The sequence below is a fragment of the Drosophila melanogaster genome, chromosome X, assembly GCF_000001215.4.
Source record: "Drosophila melanogaster chromosome X".
Classification (NCBI taxonomy): domain Eukaryota; kingdom Metazoa; phylum Arthropoda; class Insecta; order Diptera; family Drosophilidae; genus Drosophila; species Drosophila melanogaster.
The window spans coordinates 12,116,583-12,143,381 of NC_004354.4; the positions used below are offsets into that span (position 1 = coordinate 12,116,583).

General features: G+C 38.5%; 1 protein-coding gene across 5 annotated transcripts in view; it reads left to right on the forward strand.

The window, feature by feature from the left end:
- The window catches only part of Ten-a (Tenascin accessory), a 291,517-nt gene that overhangs the window by 72,885 nt on the left and 191,833 nt on the right, over positions 1 to 26,799 (forward strand). For 4 of the 5 annotated variants that reach the window (NM_001169261.3, NM_001169260.3, NM_001144718.3 and 1 more), the window contains exon 1: positions 11,704 to 12,332. The exons of the other annotated variant lie outside the window; for it this stretch is intronic. The gene's annotated coding sequence lies outside the window, so the exon portion shown is untranslated. Of the gene's footprint in view, positions 1 to 11,703; positions 12,333 to 26,799 lie in introns of those variants that run through there. 5 annotated transcript variants of the gene reach the window in all.

The following is a 26,799-nucleotide window of genomic DNA, read 5'->3' on the forward strand; positions in this document are numbered from 1 at the left end:
AAGTTGGGGCAGTTGTTTGGTGCAAATGGTGGTAAAAACGGCAATTGAAGGGGGGTGGGGGGGTCGGAAAATGGCAAAACCAAGGCGTTGGGGGCGGTGGACAACAGCAGTCGACCAAACCCGCATCCGAGTGGATCGCTGTTTGTTTCCAAATTGCATTTTAAAGCCAGTCGGCAGGGCTTTAAGCCAGCGTCATCGATTGGCCATGGTCCAGAATTCCGGAAGTGGCCTAAATCTGAACAAGCTGGCTTCGTTAATCGTTTTCGGTTTGCCAGCTCGTATTTTTAAAAATTCCATGCATTTGGGTGTTGCATTGTTATCGCCAGATGTGTGCGATGAAAAAACAGCAATGCATACAATTTTTAAACAATGCTAACACCATTGCAAAGCTGTCAAATATATACAATATATATTTTATATAATTTTAAAAATATTCAAATGATTCTATTCGAAATGTATAATATTAATTTTGTATATATTGCGTAATACGTGTGTGCAATTCCTTCCTATTTTTGATCCATTCGAGTTGATCCTTTCAGAGCAAGTACAGTTTAATCTTACCAGTCTATGGTTTAAATTAATTTCGTTTTTCAGTGGTTAACTCATCAATTACCAATTACCCTTCAGCCAAGAGCATTTAAATAAATCTGTTAGTGTTTGATTTCATAGAATTTCCTTTGTTTGCATTTTGTTTTTCAAACTTTTACGCATTCTATTCTTGATGAAATCTACAGTATCTATGGCATAACTTTGTTTACATGGCCAAACTGGTGTTATGATTTTCATACTATATAGTTAGTAGATTTTTTAATACCATTCCAGAGCCTCTTGGTGTCCCAAGGCGATAATTCGCTGGTAAAGGATTCGCAAAACCAAAATGCGAAATGCTATAATAAAGTGCTAAAATTTCTTTTAATTTCGTAGCCCATCGGAATCTTGTTTTTGGCCCACTTTTAACTATGATGGTATTCAAAGTTTTCTTGACTATGCAATACTAGCAACCAAACACCCACCCACTCGTGATTTATCCGTTGACGTTTGGCGAATTTGGCAAATCAGTGCCGGAACTTTCGCAAATGCTAAAAGCAATATTCACACGTTCATAATTTACAATCGCAAAGTTTCATCTGCCATTTGGTTGGCTTTCTGCATAGATGTGTGTACATACGAGCATACTCGTACATCTATATATATATATTTCCACATATTTTACACTTTTTTTATTCGCCCCCATACAGGAAGGAAATTATTACTTACATCAAAGATTTGCATACATCGTCTTAGTGGGTTAGGCAACGGCAAATTTGTCCCTGCCAGGGAAAGTAGGAAAAGCGGGAAAAGCGGGAAAAGCGGGAAAGTCGATGGAAAGAATGGGATTGTGCGGCAAGTGAAGGAAGAAGTTAAGTAAAAGAATTCGAAGGGAAAACTTTTGCCTTCAATGAAATGAAATAAAATTGCATTACAACGGCGCACAAAAAAAAGGGGCGGGAAAAGGGGGACACCATCCGAATGTGGAGCATGGAGAGGGTTCCTTTGCGACGTGTGCGAAAAACTTTCGCCTTGCTCCCATTTTTATTCCTGCCAATGGGCAAAGTAAAGTCAAGTCAAGTCAATGAACGACGACACACACTCGCACACTCACTTGGACGCACATAAATTTGTTTAACCCGCACATGTGTCAAAGTTCTTTCTGCCTTTTCCCCATCCCGCACTTGTAATTTTCTTTTTTTTAACCCAATTTCCGCAATTAAGTTTATATCATTCACCTGAGCTGACTAAATCAGAGGCAAAAGCAAAGCAAAGCGAAAGCCAAAGTAAAATTTCCTTGTCCAAGGACGAGGAGCAACTGACAGGTGAACTTTTGAGCCAGCTGACACTACGTTTATACGCCTCTTGTGTTTGCAAAATTAATTCGAAAATAATAACCAGCGTACTTGAAGTGATTTCAAACTTGGATACTTTAAATATGTAATGAACAGAGTTTGGAGAATATTTAGAAACCTTTAAAATCGCACGATTTTTATCTTAAGTATGTTTTCCAAATACAAACAAATAATTTGCTTAATTTGTTAGCACAAAAGCATAAAAGGCAGGCGCATAAACTTGAGTGATATGCGTTTGTGATTCTGATTTAGTGATGGTCGCATGCCAAATGCTGCTGCTGGCAAAAAAAAGGGGAATCACACAAAGGAGACGGGATTCCCCCATTTGGCCTGTGCGAGAATGGTTTTGATTCTCTGATTTCACTCTCTGTTTGACTATTGCTTCATTAGGGTTCTATGCAAGTGATGGACATGGATATAATGCAGGCGATACAGGTGCTGCAGATACAGATACAGCTGCAGCTGCAGTGACAGATACAGATAAAGCAGTTGGTTGCTTAATTTCAAGATAAAAACACGATTACTGCAGTTCAAAGAAGATGGATAAAGAGCGTCTTTTTTTTTTAGTTTTTTTTTTTAGTTTTGAAGGCACTATATGTGCATAGTTAGCATAAAGAAAGAGTGAACTGATCAGGGCTTTTGTGCATCTTGTAAGGACATTTTTTTCTCCTTCTTATAGAGCAAGGTAGTAGTTATTGCCTTTACAGGGAATAGATGATCCTACGGCTCGATAAATTCCAATTGTTGTTGGTCCTCGTAAGGATTGGCGTTCTCTTGGTTGGTGCTGGCCGGCGTATATAGATTGATATAGTGACGCAGCAGACAACGAGAACTGTCTTGGGGTAATAAATGGCAGGACAAGGGAATTTGCCAAGTTAACGAAGCGTTCTGGACCAGGACAACACACACACACACATCCATACAAAGGCACAAGCATAAGCACACAGAGAGAAAAAGCAGTCGACTTAAGACGATAAAGAGACGAGGAGGGATAAGAAGTGAAGAAGCAAAGGAGAGCTGCATTAAATCCATGCTTGTTTGTTTTTCATATGTACTCGCAAACAAGGACGAGTGCCACATATGCACCTATCGCACAATGTATCTGCGCTGTGTGTGTGCGTGTGTGTGTGCGTGTGCGTGTGTGTGTGTGTGTGAGCGGCGCGGCTTTGCGTTAGTGGAAAAAATAATTCTAACAGCAACTCAAACAGGCAAACAAACAGGCAAACAAACAAACAAACCAACAGAAAACATGAAAAGCGGCGCAAAAACGGGGAAAAATAAAAGAAAACTGCACTGGTGAGTGAAAGAGATAGGCGACAAAGTGGATAGCGAGAGGGAAGCGCAACATTTGATGTTTGTGCTGAACAAACTTTGGCACGAAAACTTGCTCCAAAAGACACCTGAGCAGGCTTTCCTCCTCAATGCGCCCCATCCTCCAGATATTCATCCAAAAAGGCCCGAAAATTCATCCGTACCCAGCCACGCCCATCGTCCCAAAGATCGATCACGTGTTTGAAATGCGCCGACAGGATACACGGTGAAAAAATCTTGGTAACTGGAAAAAAAAAATAGCATTGTGTTATAAAAATCACTTCTGCGCTTTATTTTCGTGAGTTTCCATTCAACCTGTTTAGAAACGTATAATTTTTAACTTATAATCTTTGGCTTAATCGCCAAGCTAGAAAAGTATCTAAGACAACTAAAAGAATGTTTATTGCATACTTTTAGACACGTTAACCAGAGATTTTCTCAAAAAACATCATGTTTTCTTTTGCCGTGCAGGAAACACGTTGGGCGCCAATGGAGGGACATGTGTTTGCATTCAATTCATTCAAATATATTTTCAGCAATTTTTTCTTGTCATTTCATATGTGATGATGGGTGCTGGTACCCCCTCGCACCCTTCGTCCTGCGTTCTATCGTCTCTTGTGTGTTTTCTCCATTCAATCATTTCATGGACAACATGTAGCCTAGACATCTATTCCATGTCACCGTGTGTTTGTTGTCTGGTGATTGACCCACAACCAAAAAAAAAAAGAAACGAGAAATGGCAGTAAGGAAAAGGAGTGAAAGCCACCTGAGTAGATACCACACATCCTGTCCCTTTTTGCCTCCGTTGCACAACAAAAGACTTGGCGCCCGATTTGATTAGCAAGAGTAGCAGAGCGGCCACATGGAATAGAATGCTGTCATGTGTCCATACTGCTTTTCCACTCTCCACAATTCCACCATTTTTTTTGTTTTTTTTTTTTTTTGGTCGTCTAAGTGCTCCGACTTGAGACACAGTGCATATAGCAAATAGCATATAGCATATAGTATACACCATATATCTTTCGAATGGGCTGGACGATTGCAGATGCATTTATGAATTGCACATGACTTGTCGAGAGTGGTGCAGAATGGTCGATGGTGTTTCTGGATTGATGGGGTTGCAGCAACCGCAACTCGAATGGATGATGCAAAAAGGGAAAAGCACTTAGACGGGCGGTATCGTAAAAGAAGATATGAAAGGAGTCCTACCAGTCCAAGGATGGCATTCTTTTTTTTTTCTAATGCTTCGATGTATAAGAAATGTATGTATTTCACTTGGTCTAAGTCACTTTATACTTTTAAGCTTTGCTTTGACCAATTATTAAGAAAACCAAGCTAATTGCATGTGCATGAATGAAATTAAATTTTATAAAAACTGTACCATGTGCATATACTAACGTTTTCTACTCTCAAAATAATTGGCAAATCTTCAATCAAATTTACGCCAATAATGGCGTTTGAATGGAGGTTGTGTAAAATAAAATGCAGTGCCCGTAGCCCCACAATTTGGTTTACCTTTTTGGCTCAACACATTTTGGTTGCTCCGGCTGCCTTAGATTCTCATCCTGTTCATCGCATAAAGTGTGAAAATGCCAAAAATTGTCGCACGTTGCGGTTTTTTTTTTTTTCTTCGAGTACCAACCTGTGTCCTTGCCCTCGCTTTGCTGCTACAAAGAAAAAAAATGAAAAAAATATTGCAATTTTGTGACTGTGCTACGTGAATTTTTACACCGTTTTTACACCATAGTTGTGGCTGTGTGTGTGTGTGTGTGAGTGAGTGAGTGTGAGTGCGCAAGTGGATTTGCTGTTTGTCTTAGTACTTTTCGCACACTGAAAAACATTCATAAAGTTGGCTCACGCTTAAGTAAACACGAAAAGTGTAAAATGATTTCATCTGATGATGATTTGGCTTTGGGAATTGCACGCTCCATTGCGTCACTTACGAGTCCTGCACTCGTGTAAGTGTACGGCATGCAATTATGTATTATTACACACACACACACACACAACCCCGCACACACACAAACCCAAATGGATTTCCACAAAAATGTAGAGCAAACAAGCTGGGAGACATTTGCATATAATAAAGCAAAATTCCATTCGTTTACGGTGAATGCTCTGTAAAGTGGAGTTACCGAGATTACTTAGCAGTAAAGCACTCACTTAGTCACTGGTAACATTGATTTTAAATCCCATTATGGTGTATTAATTATAAAATCTTTTATTTTGTATACATATTGAAATGTTTTTTTTTTTTTTTTTGAATTGTGCGATCCGCATCGTATTTAACTAGTCAAGTTTCGCATATTTTTTTTTGCATGCGGCAGCCGTTTAATGAGTTTGTCTAACATGATATGACGCGGAAGAGGCCCTCGGGCATTTCGGGCTGTCAACAAAATGCATTCAATTGGATGCATTTCCTCCGGTCAGCCGACTGCAATTTGACCAATTCACTTTTGGTTTTTAATTAAAAAATATGTTTGCTTACTCGTGCGTTTGTGTGGAAATGCTGAATAAAGCGTGGCAAAAATCGCATAAATCTGGCAAACATTTTCGGACTGATTTAGCTTCTTTTTTTCTGTTTTTTCTGTTTTTTTTTTTGTGTTACCCCAGGCTTAGACAAAGTGGCATTTTGGGGCATTAGCCTAATGCCAACACAAATCCACCTAGAATAACGAACTGTTTATGGCCGCGAATCCCCCAAGATGATTAGCCAAAAGCAGAGCCAGCAGCAAGACGGAAAGAAAATCTGTGAACAATGTGGCACGTTGTTGGAAAACCAAACAAGTTAAGCATACTCATTCAATTGTACTCTATTTTGCCTCTTGACTTGAATTTTATGTTTTATTTATTTATACAAAAAGTAAAATAGCTTCTGGATTAATCGCATAAACACAATCTATATAAACATTTTCGCTTCATGGAATCCGAAAACGACTAAATAAATCTGCGATAATCTCATTGCCTGGCAAGTGTATCCTTGTGAAGCGCCTAAGAGTAGGCAATGCTTTTGATAAGATCAACTTGGTGGCACACTCTTCGTGTGTTAATGCGGATTTCATGAGGGATTTCGTTGGTGGTTGGGTGGTGGTTGGTTCAACACACACTTGTTGAGGATGTAACTGAACGCACACACATTCAGAGAGGCACACACACATTGAGAATTTTCCACCAACACACTAACACACACACACACACACCCATACACTTGGTAGAGGGCGTGCTAAAAAAGTTTTCATAATTGACGACAAGCTGCAGGATGGCAGGGCCCAACACTTTTGTTTTCCGCATTTTCTCCCGGTGTTTCCCCTTTTCAGCGGGATGATGATGATGATGATGATGATGGGCAAATATTTTACGTCATTAATTAGCGCATGGCAGCGCGCTTGAAACTATTACGTAATACGATAACACCAGCAACAACAACAACGCATAAACTATTATGTGCAAAATTTTTAATGACGTTAGTGGGTGGGCTTTACAAAGGGACGCCGGGTTGAATTTAAAAAAAAAAAAAACCGAAAACTAACATTGTTCGAGGCATCGGCATTCCGCGTCTGCTTTTCCTCACCTCAAAATATATCCTTTTTGAGGTCCAAAAAGTGAATTTGTGTTTAAAACTTGGTAGAAGTAAAATGAGTTTAATTGACTTGATTTTCGAACAAAATTGTAAAAATGTTTACATTTAGTTTAGCTTTCAACAATATTTCCATTATTATATTTATTTCATAAAAACTTATAAAAATTTTTTATGAAATCAAAAAACATATGATATAACCTTAAACTTTTTTTTTTGCTGTGTTATCCTTTTGTTTACTTTACTTTTCGGTTTCTTTCGCTGTTATTTTTGATGCCCTTATAATTAAATTATTTAGCGCAAATTTGTGCACAGTTGTTGCCTCTCCCACACACACACACACACACACACACTAGCACTGAAGGACACTCTCACGCACATATTAGATATATTATCATTACTACATAGCGCCCTCCCGCTCATCCGATCCATCTGGCTCGCTCGCACACTGCCTCAGTTCATCTCTCACTCGCAGGATAATGAGAATTTAAATGCAGAAGATGAAGATAATTCTGAGTTAAGTTGGGTAGGTTCGTTTAGGAAATGCCTTAACTTGTCACTTCTCCGCCTAAAAAAGGCGCAAATATAAACGCTGCTAGTTCGTCCGTTTCTAGTCAAACTTAAAAATTTGTATTATTAGCAAAAAAAATGAAAAAGCCTAAAATTCCGCAAGAAAATCAATATTTTGTTGGAGTTTTTTTTGGGTATAACTTGACTAAAAATGGTCACAGAGCAAAAAGAATTACCATTTTATACTCCTTATAACCAATACTAATAACCCCTGTTACTGTTAACCTGATTTTGTAAAATTAATTTTTGGCCAAATTTTCGCATTTTTTGTAAGGGGTAACATCATAAAAATTTGCAAAAAATTGAAAAATCCTAGAATTCCCAAACTTGAATGCAAATCGATTGTAATTTAAAAAGCAAACTCAACGAGATATGACATTCCATATTTGGGTAATTATTTCCAATGTTATGATCAAAATACCGAATATTTTTTTCACCAAAAATCTAGAAACTATTTTTGGCAAAAAACTCCATTTTCAAGTTCGCTTTTTTGGCTATAACTTGACTAAAAATGGTCACAGAGCAAAAAGAAGTACCATTTTATACTCCTTATAACCAATACTAACAACCCCTTTCACTTTTGAACGGATTTTGTAAAATTAATTTTTGGCCAAATTTTCACATTTTTTGTAAGGGGTAACATCATCAAAATTTGCATAAAATGGCAAAAATTTAGAATTCCTATTTTTTGGCACAGTTTGATTGGAAATTTAATTACGAGCTCATTGAGGTATGACATTCCATATTCAGTCAATTATTTTTAAAGTTGTGGCAAAAAAACGAATTATTTGATGACCAAAATTCGGAAAAATCGCTTTTGCCAAAAACTTGATTTTACATACGGTATTTTCGTCATAACTTCTCTATAAAATGTCATATAGATGAAAGAATAACTGTTTTGAGCAGCTAATTACCAATGCTAACGATCCCTATCACTTTTTGAAGGATTTAGGAAAATTAGTTTTTGGGTAAATTTTTGCATTTTTTGTAAGGGGTAACATCATCAAAATTAGCAAAAAATTTAAAAATCCTAGAATTCCCAAACTTGAATGCAGATCGATTGGAAATTAAAAAACAAACTCAACGATGTATAACATTCCATATTTGGGTAATTATTTCCAATGTTATGATCAAAATACCGAATATTTTTTTCACAAAAAATCTGGAAACTATTTTTGGCAAAAAACTCAGTTTTCAAGTTCGCTTTTTTGGCTATAACTTGACTAAAAATTGCCTCACATCAAAAAGAATTACCATTTTATACTCCTTATAATCAACACTAACCATCCCTTTCACTTTTTAATTGATTTTGTAAAATTAATTTTTGGCCAAATTATCGCATTTTTTGAAAGGGGTAACATCATCAAAATTTGCCAAAAATTGAAAAATCCTAGAATTCCCAAACTTGAATGCAGATCGATTGGAAATTAAAAAACAAACTCAACGAGGCATAACATTCCATATTTGGGTAATTATTTCCAATGTTATGCTCAAAATATGTAGGTGAGAGAAGAAATTAAGTTAGATGGTTAAACCAGGTGGTGCCATTTCGATGACCTCGGCTGTAGCTCAGAGAGTGTTACTTAAATGTAATTTGGAAGCGTGTTTACGGCAAAACCCGTTTGCAGCCTCCGCCGGAGTCCTTAGTCAGGACCGTTGCCAAAGTCGCAGTGAAACTCGTACCGAAGTCATAGTCACCGACTGCGTCTGTCTCGACTAAAGGGGATTATGAATCACCCGATGCGATGTTCCCGCATTCAGTTTCGCTCCAAGGGTCTTAAGAAATCAGGAGTTCAACTTGCTTGTTTGGTAGAGTGCAAAATGAATCTAATTTGTATTAGGGTATTTAAAACGAAAACCGCAGAAATGTTCGTAAACCAATAAACATGTTTGAAATGCTTGATTTCAATTTAAAAGCCCATATATTTAAAGTATACATATATCTGATGATTATTGAATTCGTTTTTTTTTCTTTATGGAATGCCCAATGACAATGGGTGATTCCTTGATGCATACGATGCCTGGGGCACAGACACATAAATGCTTATTAGCATTAGTAGCACATTATGAGCAATCGAGGAACAGACACACACTTACACATACAAAGCTTTTCCGAGGGTGGGAAAACCTCCAAAATTTTGCGCTTACTCAAAATGCTCCAGGTATCGGGGTTGAGCTAGCATTTGGCATTTGCCACCGCCAGCCATTGTTGTTTGGGGAATATTGTCAAGCGACTTGTGTGTGTGTGTGTGAAGCTGGCTGGTTTTGAATTTTGCATCCCGCATCCTGTATTCCTTCCGTAGCCAGCATTCGAATCCCGACTGGATACGCGTCCCAACCGGCGGCATTGAGCTGCAATTAGAGCCTGCGTGACACCCGTGGAACTAATCAGCTACTTTCTGGTTAAAAAAAAAAACTTAAATAATGTCACTTCAGAGTCAACACAACTGCATTGAACAATTTCGGAAAATGTTTTGATGGAATTCGATGTGTTTGATTTACTTAAATCATTTATGTTTCTAAAGTTCGGAGTGCATCTACTTAAATCATTTATGTTTCTAAAGTTCGGAGTGCACATGCATGGTCATGACAAGTTAGTTTTGTTGGGACTGTACTTGAAGGGCAGGCAAAATTCAGATGCAATCTTGGCTCGTCGTCAAATCGCTGCTGCCAGTTATTAACCAGTTACTGTTTCTTTCATTCAGCACTTTTTGTGCTATTTTCTTTTTATTAACCCCTCTACTGATTTCGTCACGCGCAGCCGGAAATTACTTTCCAGTTTTTTTGTTTCAATTTTTTTTTTTTTTTGCCCTACCAGCACTAGTAGTTCACACTTGGCAGATGCGACTTTTCCGGGCGGAGAAGGAGGTGGGTATTCGGCACCATCCGTGACCCCCACTTTTCGCTGCACTTCCTCCTCGGTAGCTGGCGCTCTCTCGCTCTTTTTTTTCTATCAATAACAAAAGGAAGCCTTATTAGAGTGTTCCTTTATTTGAATGCCACATTTCACGCCATGTGGTGGATAAATGCGGGGATAGCCGGGGGGGGGGGGGGGGGGTCGCGTCTATTGTGAGAGTTGTTCTTTTTTCCAGCTAGCGTACGGTGCCCCCGGAATTTCCCCGAAGCCATCATGGAACCCACGATGAACCCCCGCAGAAACCCCAAAACCTCGACAAGTTGCCATTGTCAGCCATTGTGGGGTCCTTTGTTTTAGCCTGGTCTTTGTCAGCTGGGGCAGCTCCTTCAGCCGTCTGCTTTTCCCATTACCCCAGCACTTTCCACTGGCGCCACCCACGCCATCCACTAAGCCAGTTTGCCGGCTTTTCTGCATTTTCTTTGGCCGCCATCAGTGGCAACTTTTCATTAACCAAAAAAAGAGCTACCGTGGATGAAAACCCCCATCATACATGCTAAAAAAAAAGACACTTGCCAATGAACACTGGCTGAAATTAAAAAAAAAAATAGTTTTACTTACAGTTAACATTTAGCAAAACAAACTTTAATTTAATATTGAATCCAAATATTAAATTATAATTTATTAATAGCTATAAAGGTAATTAAAATTACTACAATTCATAATCTTTTTTTTATAAAATACATTTTTATTTTACTCATATTGTTTCTGTCGAATATATTTTTCACTAATTTAATTCTTCCTTTAATTTCTTGAATTTCGAAAACTTAAGAGAGAAGCACTTGCACTTACCGCACAATGCAATCATTTTTGTAAGTGCACTTTTGTGCGCCCTATTTAACCATAAATGAAGCCGGATGAATAACTCCGTCGCTCGTTTTTGGCGGCAACTTGTGATGATCAGATTTCATCATTGAGTGCCTGAACGTGTCCACTTTAAATGCCAAATTAAATCGACTAAGCGTCGATAAACAGGGTCGGAAATTTTGGCCGAAACCGCCAAAAACTTTTGGTGGCTGGTTGAGAGCAACAGACGTCTGGCCGGAAAAGCCGGAAAAGCTGGGAAAGCCGGCTAAGACGAGAAAAAAGGGGGGGGGGGTTAGTGCGAAAGAAATTGCGGCAATGGATGGATGTGTGAGGGACATCAACTAATTGAAATTGCGCGCCAATTTTGTGGCTTAGCCTGAGTAAGTTGGCCCTGGATGAGTTTGTCTTGGCCTAGTGACATGCGCACACTGGATACGATGGCTAAGAGCCGAATGTGTTTGGCTTTTCGTGTCGTGGCTAGGTGGCAAAAAGCAAAAGGCCCGATAGACCGAAAACCGAATGGTGTACTTCGTGCGTTGTCGTGGGTCGTGGAAAACATACAAAACACCAACTCGGAACTTGGTAAACTTTGGATACTAGGCGGTCGGGTTGATGCGGGGTGATGTGCGTGTGGATTCATTCGCTTGGCCAAAATATCGGCGAGTGCAGTTAACGTCGGTATCTGCACGGTTTCGCATCGGCGGCGCCGTCAGTTGTCGAGCAGCGGTCCAACGGTGCGTATGCGTATTTTAGGCGGCTAACGGTCCACGGTGCGTATGCGTGTTATTTGACCCACAGAAGTGAAATAGTGGTGTCTGTTGTTTCGTCGCTTTCGTCGCTTTCGTGGTGTCTTCCTCTTGTTTGTTGTGAGTCGACTTCTTCGCGCGAATTGAATTCATTTTTTTTTTTTGGTCACTCTAATCGACTGCGCTACTTGCTCGACTTTGTTTTTTTTTCAATTTTTGTTGTTTGTTTTGGGTTCGATTTGTATGGAATAAATATAATAAAATCAGCAAATAACCAAGGCAAGACCCTAGTGAAAAGTGTGTGAGTGAATATATCCGATGGAGAGAGGGAGAGTGTGTGCAATGTCGGTATTCGGTTACCATTGATAAATGGCAAACAAATTGAATGGCAATGGCCGGTGAATATTAAAAGCGCCCATACAAATAAAAAAAAGAAAGTAGAGAAAGGAAGGAAAGAAAGAAAAAACACCGCTACAAGCCGAAATCAAATCACACGTGTCATATCCGTTTCGTTTTTGGGAAAGGTAAGTTTTCGTCAAATAATTGGTTAAATTTTATGGAAATATTTACATCCGATCTCCGGTTTCCTCGAAGCCCGTTGGGGACATTGATCATTTTTTGGGTTAGCTGGTTGCTTAGTTTGTAATACGAGAATGGAACATTAAACACTTGCCGCCCGGAGCAAAAGGGATACATGACATGAGCACTTCAATCTGTCGTATTACCAAAAATGGGCTTGTGATTTGATAGGTTGATGGAAATTCAATGGGTTTCACATTTCCATTCAAATTGTCAACTTCATTGGAGACTTGTGCGTTACCAATTAGGGAGTTTTTCTAATTTTTATATTTCCATTCTTGGTTTCTTGGTTAATTAACATTTGCTGGGTGACTTTGAAAACATTATCTAATTCAGAAATAGCACAAAATATTGCTGTTGAATATGCATAACTATCCGCCAAACTAACAGTTTTATATATTAATTTCGACTACTTTTAAGCAGTTTATATTTGTTTGGTCATCTTTTTAATTTTATTTGAATATCAACATCAAAGGGTAAGTAACCGTTAACATATAATTCTATAGACTTCATATCGGATTAATCGCTTTAAATATCAACGAAAGCGTATACAAACTTCGGCTTGCTGTAGTTAAGTTTCACTATCGCTTTCGTTTGAGGTTGTTAAGTGCAAATTACAGCATTGATTGACAATAAACTATTATAAATGCCGTGATTAAAAAGAAATTGCTGTAAATGAATAGCACTTAAAAAGTAATAATTAAAAATATGTCACTTAATAAAACTGATTACCGAACATAATCGTTACACTCTTATTATCGGATTATTGAAATGGGATTTTAATAGTTTTGGATTAATATAATCTGCAATGGCATGTAAATACTTCCACTGATGTCTTTCATATTTAGCAATGAAAAGATATTCGCAGCTTTCCCCTGTTAATTTATAAACCTTTCGAAACTCCGGGAATCAACCGAGCTGGACAATTGCCATGGCCGCTGTAAACGAATCAAAAATTTGTTTGCCAAACGCTTTCACCCAGGGGTCTAATTCGATTTGGTCAACTGCAGCTAATAAGGTCAAACTGAATGAATGAATGTGTGTGTGTGTGTGTGCTAGTTTTTGGCCGGCGATATATTTAGCATTTTACACGATACCAGATTTATGCACCACATCCTAGTTGGAGGTATCGGTATCCTCCGGTGGCAGTTCCATCATCATCGGATGCCGAATCGAATGCCGTTAATAATGGAGCCCGGCCGGGGGCCAATGAATTTCATAATAATTAAATTAAAATCTGTTTATTTATGCACTTAAGCCGCAGCAGCAAAAGCAGCAACAACAGCAGCAGAGGCACAAAAATGCCAATAATAATAATAAACACAAGTAATAATAATAATAACACGGCTTACAACCGACCATTTTGGGGTGACCATTCGAATGAAATATCTAGATTAAATATTATTTATAATTAAAGCAAACAAATGTTCGTCCTACTGTGCCCTTTGAAATTTTGCCTTTAAATGCTCCGGTATATGCGGTAATTAAAACAAAACAAAAATATGTGCATAAATATGCCTGTGCATTTGGTATTTAAATCAATATTGCGACTAAAATGAAACTAAAACTGACTGAATGAAACACACACTTTCGCAAGATGGCAAAACTAATTTGAAATGGAAATAAGTTCTGATCTGACGACTTGCAGCTCTTGCAGTTGCCGACTTTGATTGAGATACAAATTTCATATTTACCCCGGCCTTCTGCATAATCTCTCAATTAGCCCGGGAAATAAAGAGATGCCAGTTGAGTGGGCGAATTGCCTCCTCGGGCGGAGAATTGCTAGCAAAATGAAAATTAAATATTTATGATAACTATCGGGGCCACGGACAACTTGAGCGAGGCAAAAATGCTCAATGCATTGACAGTGGCTGGACTGGGCACTTTCTGGAGGGGATTGGTGATTGGGGATCGGGGATTGCAGATTGGCCGCTCCACTCCTTTGACAACCAACATCGAGTGCAGCCCAGTTTGTTTCCTTTTTTTTGTTTTTTTTGCCACAAAGCAAAAATGGAAAAATGCACAGGAAAACAGTGCAACGTGTAAGCGGAAAAAAATTAAATAATAATTGCAGCAAATGGTAGACAATGGGACTTAGTTTTGTTTACATTGCAGCTGCTCGTTCAAAGTTTGTTTTATTTATTTATATTTTACCTAGTGAATTTTAGGAATTCTGTTCCGCTTTTTACCTGCCATCGATTTTCTTCTGTTTTACGTACATTCTGCTTATTCTGTAGCATCAGAATGAAAACTATTTACATGTTTAATGCATACATTTTTATTTAACATTGATTTAATTTAAGCTGGCTGCTGCATTTATGACAGATATGGTCTTCTTAAGTTTTAAAAGTTGCATATTTATGTATATATTTTATGATTTTTGTATCTATGTAAAAGTATTTGCGAACTCTTTAATATCCAATTACGCCATTTGTTCTTCTATCAAAAAAATTAAAGATGTTATTGTTGCATCAGTTTAAGTCACATTTGCATTTCGTTTTTATTGCAACTAGAAACAAATATTTTTTGTACATTTGCATTTGATTCAAAAAAGCATTCCAAGCAAAACATTTATATAATATTTTTTTCTTTTATGCTTGCAACAATTTTAATTGGTTTTTATTTTGTTGTTTTACATGCCACTTGTGTTTGGCTTATTGTTTTCGAGTTAATTGCCCTTAAAGTCGGATGGAATATCTTGTGTTTTTCAACAATTGATGATTGTGCTGCTAATTATTTTTTGTAAAAAAATTACTAATTATTCTGTGTGTGCAATTAGTTTATTTTTTTTCTTTTGTTTTATTTGTTTTACAATTTTCTGTTAAATTTTAGTAGTAAGATTCTTGTGATTGAAGATATATTCTTGCAGAAAAATGAACTTTAATTGGTATATCTTAATTACGCTGCATTGGTTGCAATGATTTTCCATTTGAAATTAATTGGTTGTTAAAATGTTTCTTAGAAATTGGTAGATTTTCTGTAGTATTTTCTATGTGCTTCTGTGTCTGAGCTCTTGATGTTGCCGCAGACTTTTACTGATGTTGCATATAGCCGACCGATGTTGCACGTTGCGAGATGCCACTTTTTATGCTAGCTTAGCCTGTGGCTCAGTCTGCACGGTACTCGTGGCAGATTCCCCCCATCCCCCCTGAAGGTGCTGAGTTTCTACCTTGGATTTAGCATGGGGATTTCTTTAATGGATCTTTTGCCGGCACTGATTTTGTTCTACAAGCAAAGTGCATTTGCACGCAGATTTCAGATTGCAGATAGCATGCTCTCAATGGTTGTAAACATTTCACTTTTTACTCGGACATTTTCATTTTAATTTTCCTCCTTATTTTTTTTTTTTTTTTTATTAGTACCCATTTCTGTGTAATGGGAATTAAGCCATCGGCCGCAATCAACCTTGTTATCGTGCTCAAATTGCAAAATTTACATACATTCGGGCTGCAAGGGTAAATAAGATTAGGCATGAACCTCGCCTACAGATTCATGGCCATGGAATGCAAATGGATGTGTGCCCAAATGTATATATAATATATATATATATTTATACCTATATGGTATATGTGAACTTTTGGCGAAGATGAGGGATGCTTTCGAGGTAACCGCAAGTGAGCGATCCTAATTGATGGTTTCGAGATGCTAGTTATCCTTACGGTTCATTGGTTAATTGCAAATGTGCATTTCTAACAAATGTACGGTGAGATGTGTGCCACATTGTACCGGAAAATTTGAACCTTACAGCTAAACGAATGGTAATCGTTTTCAATCAGCTGCTAAACTTTCGCATATTGTGCTTGAAAAGTTGCAGCATAAATAGGTGATTTAATATGCTTTACACACAATTTGTAAGACAGATTAGGGAAAAGCTTAGACTATTTCCAAATTTCCTAACATCCGCTTAAATTTAAGCGGCTGATTGCTGATAAACGCACAAAAGTGTGTGTAACGTTTTTTTTTTAGCCAACAGCTTAATTTGCGATCATGAGATTGTCCACCTACTTCCTTTTTTTTTTTTGGTCCTTCTCCGTTTATTCTACAACCAAATGAGATTCATGAGTCCGGCGAACACGTTCCTCATTTTACAGTGGAAAGGACATTGGGCATTCCTTTCATTTTAATAGTGTCACGTTCGGCGCGAAAACGGAAGACCCGAGGCGCTCGTTTGATAACTCAATTGTACCAGGCCCGACGCCTCAAATTGAATTTAATATTAATTAACTAATTTCAGTGCTGACTTCACTTTTAATTAACTTGTGACCGCCCATCGCCGCATCGTCTACTATCCACTGTCTAGTATATATATATATATATGTATGTATATATCTGTCGCATACAATCTTGAAATCATCTCGGAACCGACTGCGACGCTAATTTCATTTGATTTTGGCCAACATTTGAGGCAACCTGTCCTCCACTACCTCCCTTGGGAATTCCCAGCTTTCTCCTGTCCCCACTTCCACTGACTTTTCCTGAGCAGAAACGACTGTCCTGGCGAATCTCTCAGGTATGGCTACGTTGACTTCACGTAAATACACGTGCCATCGCCTCGCTGGCCACCAAGGAATATTATACACTCACACATGTTCAGGCGTACACAGCGAGAAATAAATATGCCTTTTTCATAATATCAACATTTAGCCACAAATATTTATTTATAATTCTTAATAAAAGAGAAACGTGTTTATTATTACAATCAGTCGCAATTGATTTGGATACACTACATTTGAATGGTTATCATATTCTTTCTGTGTACAAATGGCAAACGATCACACAGATACGTTCGTACATCGATGTGCAACGTGTTTTTCCGGCTTAATACCTTTCTCAACTGAATGCGAATGGAAATAATGGTAAATGTACATATACCAGCAAAATTTTACGAAGCGGAGAAAGTAGAGAAAAAAAGAAAAACAGGAAACAGCATCGGTGTTTTACTGAGAGTGTGAGTGTGTTGCAGCCGAGCACGCGCCGCTTTTACGTTACGGTCGTGACGTCCAAGAAAAAAAAAAAAAAAAAAAACAGAAAAGCAGAAAAAAAAAAACGCAGACAGTTGGCGGAGTTTTCAGAAGCAGTTTAGGGATATCAAGGTAGTACACCCCGCTAACATTTGGCCAACAAAACAAAACGGGATCGAGGAAGAAAATCCACGAAATTTCCTTTGTCATGTGCAGCGTTTTCGGAAGGGAGAAATCTGGAAACCCAAGCCAACGTTATTGACAGCACTGGCTCTCAGAAAGATTTCCCAAAGCATTCAATGAGTGACGGACTGACTAAGTGTGCCGAGCACAACTGTACCAGTTGAATCGGACACAGCACGCCAGGGTAATTTATCGATAGCATTGGGCATATCGATTACTGTGGCTGCAGCGTCAGCTAAATTGATTGCTTGCACAACTGTACTAAGAAGTGCATCAATATGTTATGAAAGCTATAGTCCCAAGTTATCGATAGCTGATATCTCATTTATATGCCAGAATTTAAGGCTATATAAAATCTGAATTTGTTGAATCTTTGAATTTGCACCCTTAAGTCAGGATTATAGTTTCGTACAATTAGTTTTAATTAAACGTACCTTAATTGACAAGCTGTAATTGAAAGCCTTGTGTGTATATATCTTAAATGCCCAAATGTACAGCAAGAGCCAGCATTTCGGGATGGATTTCGCTTGAATTCAAAGCCAAGGCATTTGAGACCATATAAATTGGCTGCATATTAGCGTTAATTGTGTGTAATCACTTTCATTGTGCAAACAAGGTAGAATTACCCATAAAGGTTCCACATATTTGTTGTATCTACGAACTGGGCAATAAGGAATTGAAATTACTGGAGTCTTGGCATCATAACTGGGCTAAATAAGCTGTGTGCTGCACTTTAATAATTTATGGTATCTTGCAAATTTCTTTCTATATCTTAACATTATCAAAAGTTTAACATTAACGTTTATTTGCAAATATCCGAAATATTTAATACTTTTTATATCCTTAATTTTAAAGTACGTAGGCACATTTTGATATTACGACTTCGAACCTTTCCATGAACCATTGATAAAGATATATATATCTATTGGGTATCCGCCAAAATAAATACACTTTACTTTAGTGTTTGTTTATTTTTATTCCTCTATTTTTGTACTTCTTTTTTGGCATCCCTTTCCCTTGTTCTCTTCTTTGCTTTTGGGCAAAACTCTTTTGTTTTCGTTTCGCTTTCATACTTGCTCTTTCGCTTTGTGCAGCAATTTTTGTTTATTTTCTGCGGCACCGCTTTTGGCGTCTTTTCAGTGTGTCAGTGTGCTAGACACACACAACCACACACACATACACACACACACGCTCACGTGGCGTGAACAGACAAATAAACATATATCTGCAAATGCACTATACGTATCTATGATCCCAGTTCCCGTTTCAGTTGTATTGATATTGGCGAAAGGGCTTTGGATTTATGCTTTATTTGCCAGATAATTTGCAGGGTAATTCGGGGTATTTTGGTGCCAATATTCAATATGATGCAGTTGTTATAAAGTACTTTAGTATTTATGTATTTGTGCGGGTTTCTGTTCGAATTCGATTTCGATTTTATATAGTATAATTAATTGTATTAAATCTTTTTATTAATTGCAATTTATACCGGATGCAAGCTTAATTCTCTCCGTGCCTTCGCAAATTAATCAAAATGTCAAATAAGGGGAAACACCTTTATCTGGCCATATTATCATAATGATAATAAACACTTTCACACGAATTGGTCGCGTGAAGAAAGCGTAGCATACATTTTGGGGCACCATAGATCATCAGTCAGTCGATTCCCCGCTGGCAAAACACTTTCTCATTTGCTGTTGTTTTTGCAACTTCCGTGGAAATCGCGTGCCAGAAAACGCTAAAAATGTTTGCCGCTGTTTTTGCTGCTTATTTCCGTTTGCGTTTATGTTTAACTTAAATTCCCTTTAACCGGCCTCAACTTCCGCTGCCCCGTTGCCATTCCATTTGCAACCTGTCGTGGATTCAACTTTTTACGCAATGAGAATTGTACGCTGTTGCTTTGGGCCTTTTCATTTGATTGTTTTTTGTTTATTGTTGGCTTTCCTTCCCTTTCATTTCGCTTTTTTTTTTTTTACTTTTCAATTTTATTTATTTCTTTTTTATTTTTTATTTTTTTTGGTTTGCTGTTGATTATTTGTGTACTTGCACTATCACGTAACGCGGCAAATGAAGTCGTAAAATGTCGGTTCACTCTTTGGCGCTTTACACGTAATCCCTGCCGGAATTTTCATCCCTTTTCCGTCCACCATCATCATCATCGACGGATGGCAAACTCAATGGGTTTCGATTTGGTCCGGAAAACAAGTGGAAATCAATTCAAGTTGAATTATAATTACATACTAGAGATGAGTGCGGGATTGAATTTTGCATTCGATCTGCAGGGATTTACAAAATAATCAGAAATGTGCTATTTGTATAAAACTATCATAATCAGAAATTCAGAAATATTGATTTTTTTTTACTTGTTATGATTTTTATGATTTACTTATGATTACTTGTTATGAACAATAACAATCTTTTACGAAATATCTTAATGCAGTAATAACTTACCAAGTGACACGGTCTCATCCCTCTTAAGTCTCTCTAAAAGTCCAACAACTGCGGAAAACTTAATTCCGATGTGGAAAATTTACAGTTGTCAACCCGTTGGTTTTCCCCCATTAAGCTGCCATGCATATAAATCAAACAAACAAAAGCTAAAAGTGTGAAAATAAAGTAAGGTGTGGTTGTTACTGTAGTACGCAAAGAAAATGCCAACCAAAACGCAAAGTTACAAATGAGTGAGCGAAAACTTTACGTAAGAAAATTCATTAAAAAATCATATCAATTATTCGGTGACCTGTCAAAGTGTCTTGAAGTGTGGTGTTTTGCCCACTTTAAGGATCAACTTGAATGGGCGGGGGCCGGGGATTAATTGGATGATATTTTCCAAGTCCTTGGGGCAGTAAAAATATTGATGCGAGTGCATTAAGGAGATTATTTCGTGTTGATTCAATGGCTGTGTGCTTATGTGTGTGTGTGTGTGTGTTTGTGTGTGTGCGTTATCATATTGATCCTGAGCCTTTAAAGCGCCTTAAGTCAACACAAAGCATCTCTGTTTAGGCCTTTGTAAGTCAGCTTAGCCGCAAAATGTGTGCACTGCGAGTATACTTGACCCAAAGCACACATTCCCAATCAAAGTCCCAAAGTCCAGCCTCAAAGCCAAACGAAATGACCTGAAAACTCATCGGGGACTACCAACAACCGAGCACAGTTAACCGGAATGATAATGATAATGAGCATGATAGGGATGATGATGGGGTTTTGGCATCGTCATTATCATTACCATTAACAAAAGGCCACCGAGTGGTAGGCTGCACAAAGAATACGCACATATAAATATATATATATATATATATATATATATATAGATATATAATACGAGTATAGCCGCCCACCACCACCCCCCTTTTGCCTTTTCCATTGACGCCTTCGACTGACTAAGCAGAATTAGTTACAGCTCATTATTGATTTTGGTTACGAATCAAATGAGGCAACACTTCTGTGTGGGCCAAAAAGCCGGTAAATTCCATTTAAGGGTAAGTGCTAGAGTCTCAATGAAGCGAATCCGGAAAAAGTAATTGGGGGGATTTAATGAAACGGAGCTAACCGCGCAGGTTGATTGGAAAATCGAGGTGGAAAAGTCCGCAAAAAAGTCATGAAAAGGATACAAATTAATATAGACTTTTTAAAAATATTCGCCCAGATCAAGCCATCAACTTAAATCCGCATTTTAGATATATAGTAATTCTGCACTTATAATCAATGCAATTAAATCGCATTAAAGCGTGTAAATTCGGCAAATGAAATTTATAAAGTATTTCTTACTTTAAAAATGTTACAAGTGCTCGAGGAGTTTTAAACTGAAGCATTTCACGGACAGATAGCTTTCAACTTCAATTTAATAAAAGCACAGCAGATTGCAGGGCACAAGAGAAAGTAGCTCGGATAGGTCAAATCCATTGGACAGATCTAGCGGAAAAAGGAAAAGGGGCGGTTGGGAATGGGGGGCGTGGTGTCGCCACAAGGCTATTAACAACAGTTTGCGCAAATGACACTGCAATAAAGTATAGCAACGGAGAAGGAAAAACATTAAAAGGGAAACAGCGAGCATAAGGCAGACGCACATAAGGATATAGCCGCCCGATCCGCCCATTTATAGACCCCATCCTCCAACCCTCTCCATCTCCCATTCACCATTCACCATTCACCATCCCCTTACCTCCCATCCCCCCCCCCGTTTGCCATCTTTGACCAGTGGTCAGGGAATGTCTTATGCACAGATTTATTATGTGGCCATAAATAAATTACAGGACCAACACTCACAAACACAGACAGTTTTCCGTTTGCCACGGCGGGTGTGCAAAGTAAAATGGCAATGCAAAAAAGGGGGGGTTAAGCAGCTCCAACGATTTATATGATAAGGGTTAAAGGGTCCGACGACAGGGGAACGTCATCTCTCGCCCTGAAAATGCTTATTAAAATGCATAGAAAATGTTAAATGATCTAATTAGTGAAATATTTTCACCATAATTAACCAGCCGAGTGCGCAATGCGATGTGCCACAAAAAAAAAAAAGAGAAAAGGGGTGAAAATTTATGTGTGCGCAAAGTGAAAATGTTCCCTTTTCTCAGCGCACAAAAATTAATCGCCTTCAAAGCAATGTGTGCCAGAAATGTGGGGAATTTTAAATGAACAAAAGACCAAGAGATAAGACTAATTCCCCTTGGCTGGCTAACATAACAAATGAGTTAAGCTGCAGTCATAAATGGGGCTTGTACCGGTTGTTGTTTTTTTTTTTTTTTTTAGATTTAATATATAATTAAATGTTTGATAAGCTGCCACGTTAATTAAATGCAATCATTTTGGAAACGTACTTATACAGGTGGCAACCAATTACCGCTTAATTACCCACGTAAGTGGCACAATTAGTTTGACATTAGAATCGGTCATGTTTGCTAATTAAGGCACTTGAACTAAAAATACTTGCCCTTTCATTTATTTGAATTATAGAATAGAAAATAGCTAAAAGCACGAACAATGCGATAATTTAGTTACCAAATGGGAAACAAAATGGGTAATGTAATGAATTCGATATTTTAAAACAAGCTAAAAATCGTTGATTCTCTTCCTTATCTGCGATTGCACGACTTCACATAAACATGACATTCCCTCGTCCACAGGCACTTTAATCTCAGTCCGGATTTCAGATTCTTTTTTTTTTTTTGTTTTTGATTTTTGGCCAAATGTCGAGGAGAGTCTGCAGCAATAATTGCTCAAGACTCGTGAACTTAATTGAATCCAGTGGGCAGTCGCAACGTGCATGGTATTGGAACCTACTTATACGGATATATATGTGTGTGTGTGTGTGTGTGTGTGTGATTGGGAGTGGGTGGATGGTGTGGCTCTTCAATTTGAGTGGGGCCTTCGCTGTTGCCTTTGGTTTTTGGGGTGGACCCGATTAGCCGGCGCTATCGACCGGCCTGCCATCCGGTGGCGAAATCCGTTCGCCTCTGACTGACAGCGCCTATCAGTGCGTTTCGATCTGGGACAGGACAGGAACAGCAAAGGCAACTGAAACACCAACTGAAACAGAAACAGAAACTGAAACAGAAACGCAGGCAGAAGTGGCAGTAAGGACTAGGGACGAAGGACCCATGTCAGGCCAGCTGACTGCGACAACAAAAATGTGACAAAATAAATAAATTAAATTGTTCAAAAATGTTGCAGGTTGTTACTGCTTCCAACATCGCATGTTGCATACGAAATGGAAAACGGAACTTGCCAAAGTTGATTTCTATTTTGGCACGTGTTCTAGCCAGCCTGCTTAGTGGGCCAAAAATCGGCTACCAACAGGGACTCTAGGGATGGGTTGTTTTTTTTTTTTTTGGCCATATCGTAATCGGTGTATCCTGCAAAAGGTACGACTCTTGTATGGGTGGTGTAAAGGACCTCGCCGCCGAGTCAAGAGGACGCACTCGGGCGTACACTCATTAGGAATATGGATTCAATTATATGTCGCTGGTGTGTTTGGCTCTCTCGCACATAAAACAAGAAATACAGTTCGCTTCGTCGGGGAAAAACGTGCTCGAACTGCTGATGGAAGCCATCTCGTTGGATATGGTCCAGAAATGTTGGCAAATAATGGAAATATTTACTTCGTGTTTGGGAAACTTTTCGGTTTGCGTGAGTAAACATCATCACATACGCTAGCACACCTATTGAGGTATTACGAATTATTCGGATGGCAGCTCGGTGAAATTGGTAACTTTATACGGCTTAAAAAACAATGTAGATGATTTATGTGGTGTAGAGGAAAAAGTACTAAAACATATAGTTCACAAAAAAAATATCTGCTTAATTGTTCTTATAAAGTTTTCAAATGTAACTCAAAATTTTAATTTAAACTCATTAAAAGCAGACTCATTAAAATTTACATTTAATTTATACTATTTTCCTGGCTATTATTCGTGTTAGCACTCAGTTTTCCCTGCCTCGAAAAGAAAATGCAGTACATGCAAATCATTCATAATTGTATTTCAGCTGCTTGGCACATCAGTAATTAAGTCAATTTATCATTAACCTGGGGGACCTGCCACTCGCTCTACCAATCCGCTGCCCATGGGACTACCTATAGGTCCTATGTATATATGCATATATATATATATATATATAATGTATAGGTAGGCCATGTATCTAATGGCGGGTCGTAAAATTTATTGCGTATACGCCTTCGTGTTCCATGGAATGCTTTTAAATGTTAAATGTGCAAATTACGCTGCACGTGACTGCGACTGCTACTGTTGCTGTTACAATGACTGCTACTTGGCCAGTGACTTGAAGGAATGTGTGTGAGTGCACTGAAAAAAAAAATATATATATTTAATAAAACAAGAATTATATAAGAACTGAAAACAATACAAATACATTTGAGAAATATTGAAATATTCTTTTATATGAGTTTTAAACACAATATTAATTTTGTTTGCGAAATGTAAATGCAATTTTTCTCAGTGTTTCTACTGTCTCCGCACAAATGATGGTATGGGCGGGCGTGGCAAGTGGGCGGACTTCTGGCCATCGGCTTGAACGTGGGCGTGAATCTTCACAGCCTCTGTTGGCTTTGCCGGCAAACAAATGCTTTGATATTTATTGCCCTTGCAGTCAGCCGCAGTTCACCTTCGGTATACCCATCTCGCCCACTCGCATCTAGCCCTCTTTCTTACACTGCCATGACCACCCAAATTTCCACCCACCCACTCTTAAGTGGCCAAAATGCGCGAGTAGCAATGTCATCCACGTCCTTGTGTTGCACTTAATGGCACAGAGCGAGCGAGAGAGAAAGGGAGAGAGAGGGAGAGACAGAGATGGCGAGTGGCCGATGAAAGAGAGCGTGCGAAATTGTTGTCGAGTGGGAGTTGATTGGTTTTGGGGGTGTGGTGCATTAGGCCAAGATTTAAGAGTTAACTTTTAGTCTGGTTCAACGAGGTTGAAAACGAAAGCGAAATCTAAATGGAATTTTTGAGAAAAATTCTTGTGCGGATTAAATGGAAAATGAAAGCCTCGGCCGTAAGTCCTAAAAATGATTACAAGTTTAGTGCTTAAAACACTTGCATTTCACATGTTAGTTATTTTAAAGCTTATATAAACTAAAATAAAATAGCTCAAAAAATTTTGATATTCCAAGCATAAAGATATTCGGTCTGAAGACACTGCAAACTGCAAACTGTGTGGCAAACTTTTTAAATTGATCTCGACCAAAGGATTTGCGTTTGGCAGGTGGTTAAATCCCACCTCAGCTTTGGTCCAATAAGAAATGCATGTTTTACTTTGTACCATTGTTTGCATATTTGTTGTTTCGGCTCGCTTATATCTTCATTCTCGCATAGTTTTTGCCGTTTTCCACATCGTTGGCATTTCTTCTTTTTTGCGCAATCTAACGTGAAATGAGAGCCAGCAAAATGTCAGCTTGGCACAGTTAAATTCACGTGACACGCCAATATTAAATTTGATTCAACTGCAGCAGATTCATGGGCGTAGAGTGGGCAGGAGCTGGAGCAGGAACAGGAGCTGGAGCAGGAGCAGGAGGATTCCGACTGGCATGAAATCGATCGTTGCTTTTGGCCTGTCGCTTTTGGGCCTTTTTACTGTATTTTTTTCTGCATTTGTCTTGCTTTATTTCTCCCCTTTTTTCAGCGTTTTTCTGTTTTTTTTTTTTTTTTTTTTTTGCTGCGTTTGTGCTGCTGCAGCAATTAAAACTGAATCAATTATGATTTTTGGCTTTGGCAGTGATGCGGAGAATTGGAAATGGCCAAGTGGATCACAAAATGTCACTGGGATCCGCGGATCAAATGGCCAGCAGTGCGGTAGTGACCTAATTCCATGATGCCACTTTAAGCGCCAGCCTAAAACCAAAAAACTATAACTAAACTTGCACTACTAAGCATTTACAAGTAATTTTTTTTTGATATTTGACAACAACAAGAATTTTCGAATGTTTTTTACTTATTTCCACTCGAACACCCAATCTGCAATATCCGTCCGGAAAATTTTCGATACTTCCGACTTGCTTGCAGGCCATGAAAATCGTCTCTCTTTTTCTTTTATTTTTGGCCATTCGCCTAAACAATAAAATACGTACGTATGTCTTGCGTTCAATTTTTGGCAATTTATGTGTATGCTGCACCTTTAAGGAAAGTTGCTCGAAAAAGTAAATAACATTTTGACCCGTTTGGTTACCTGAGCTAGTTATGTATGTCTACAGTTTGCTTACCAATATGTGGCTTGGCATTTGACGTCGACTTTTGATCGCCTTTTTGGCCGGTAAGATTGCAAAGCTGGATGCTGGATGCTGGATGCTGTGTGCGCTGGAAGCTAGATGCTGGCAGCTGGATATTGGGGGCAGTTCCTGTGGCCACTGGGCCAATGTGGCGTATGCGCAATATTTGTATTACAGTTTCATATGCAGTGCATGTCGTGCTACGGTATGTGTGTATATGTATGCTTGTAGAAAATGAAGGAAAATATGGCGAGGCAGGAGGGAGAGAGATGTGGACCTTTAGGACGAAAGAAAAACGGCATCAGTTATGGCTAACGAATGCGGCGACGCTTTGCGCCCTTAACTCAAATGTACAACATCAATAAATAAAAAAGAAACGTAGGAGAAGCCAGCTAGGATATAAAAAAGGATAATAAACAGGGTCCCCAAAGAAATCTATAACTGAGTAAGTCACATCAACATACACACACACATCTGAGCAGAAGCGGCAACATATCGATAAGGATGTATAAGGACATGTTTGTGGCCCGCACACACACACACACACAC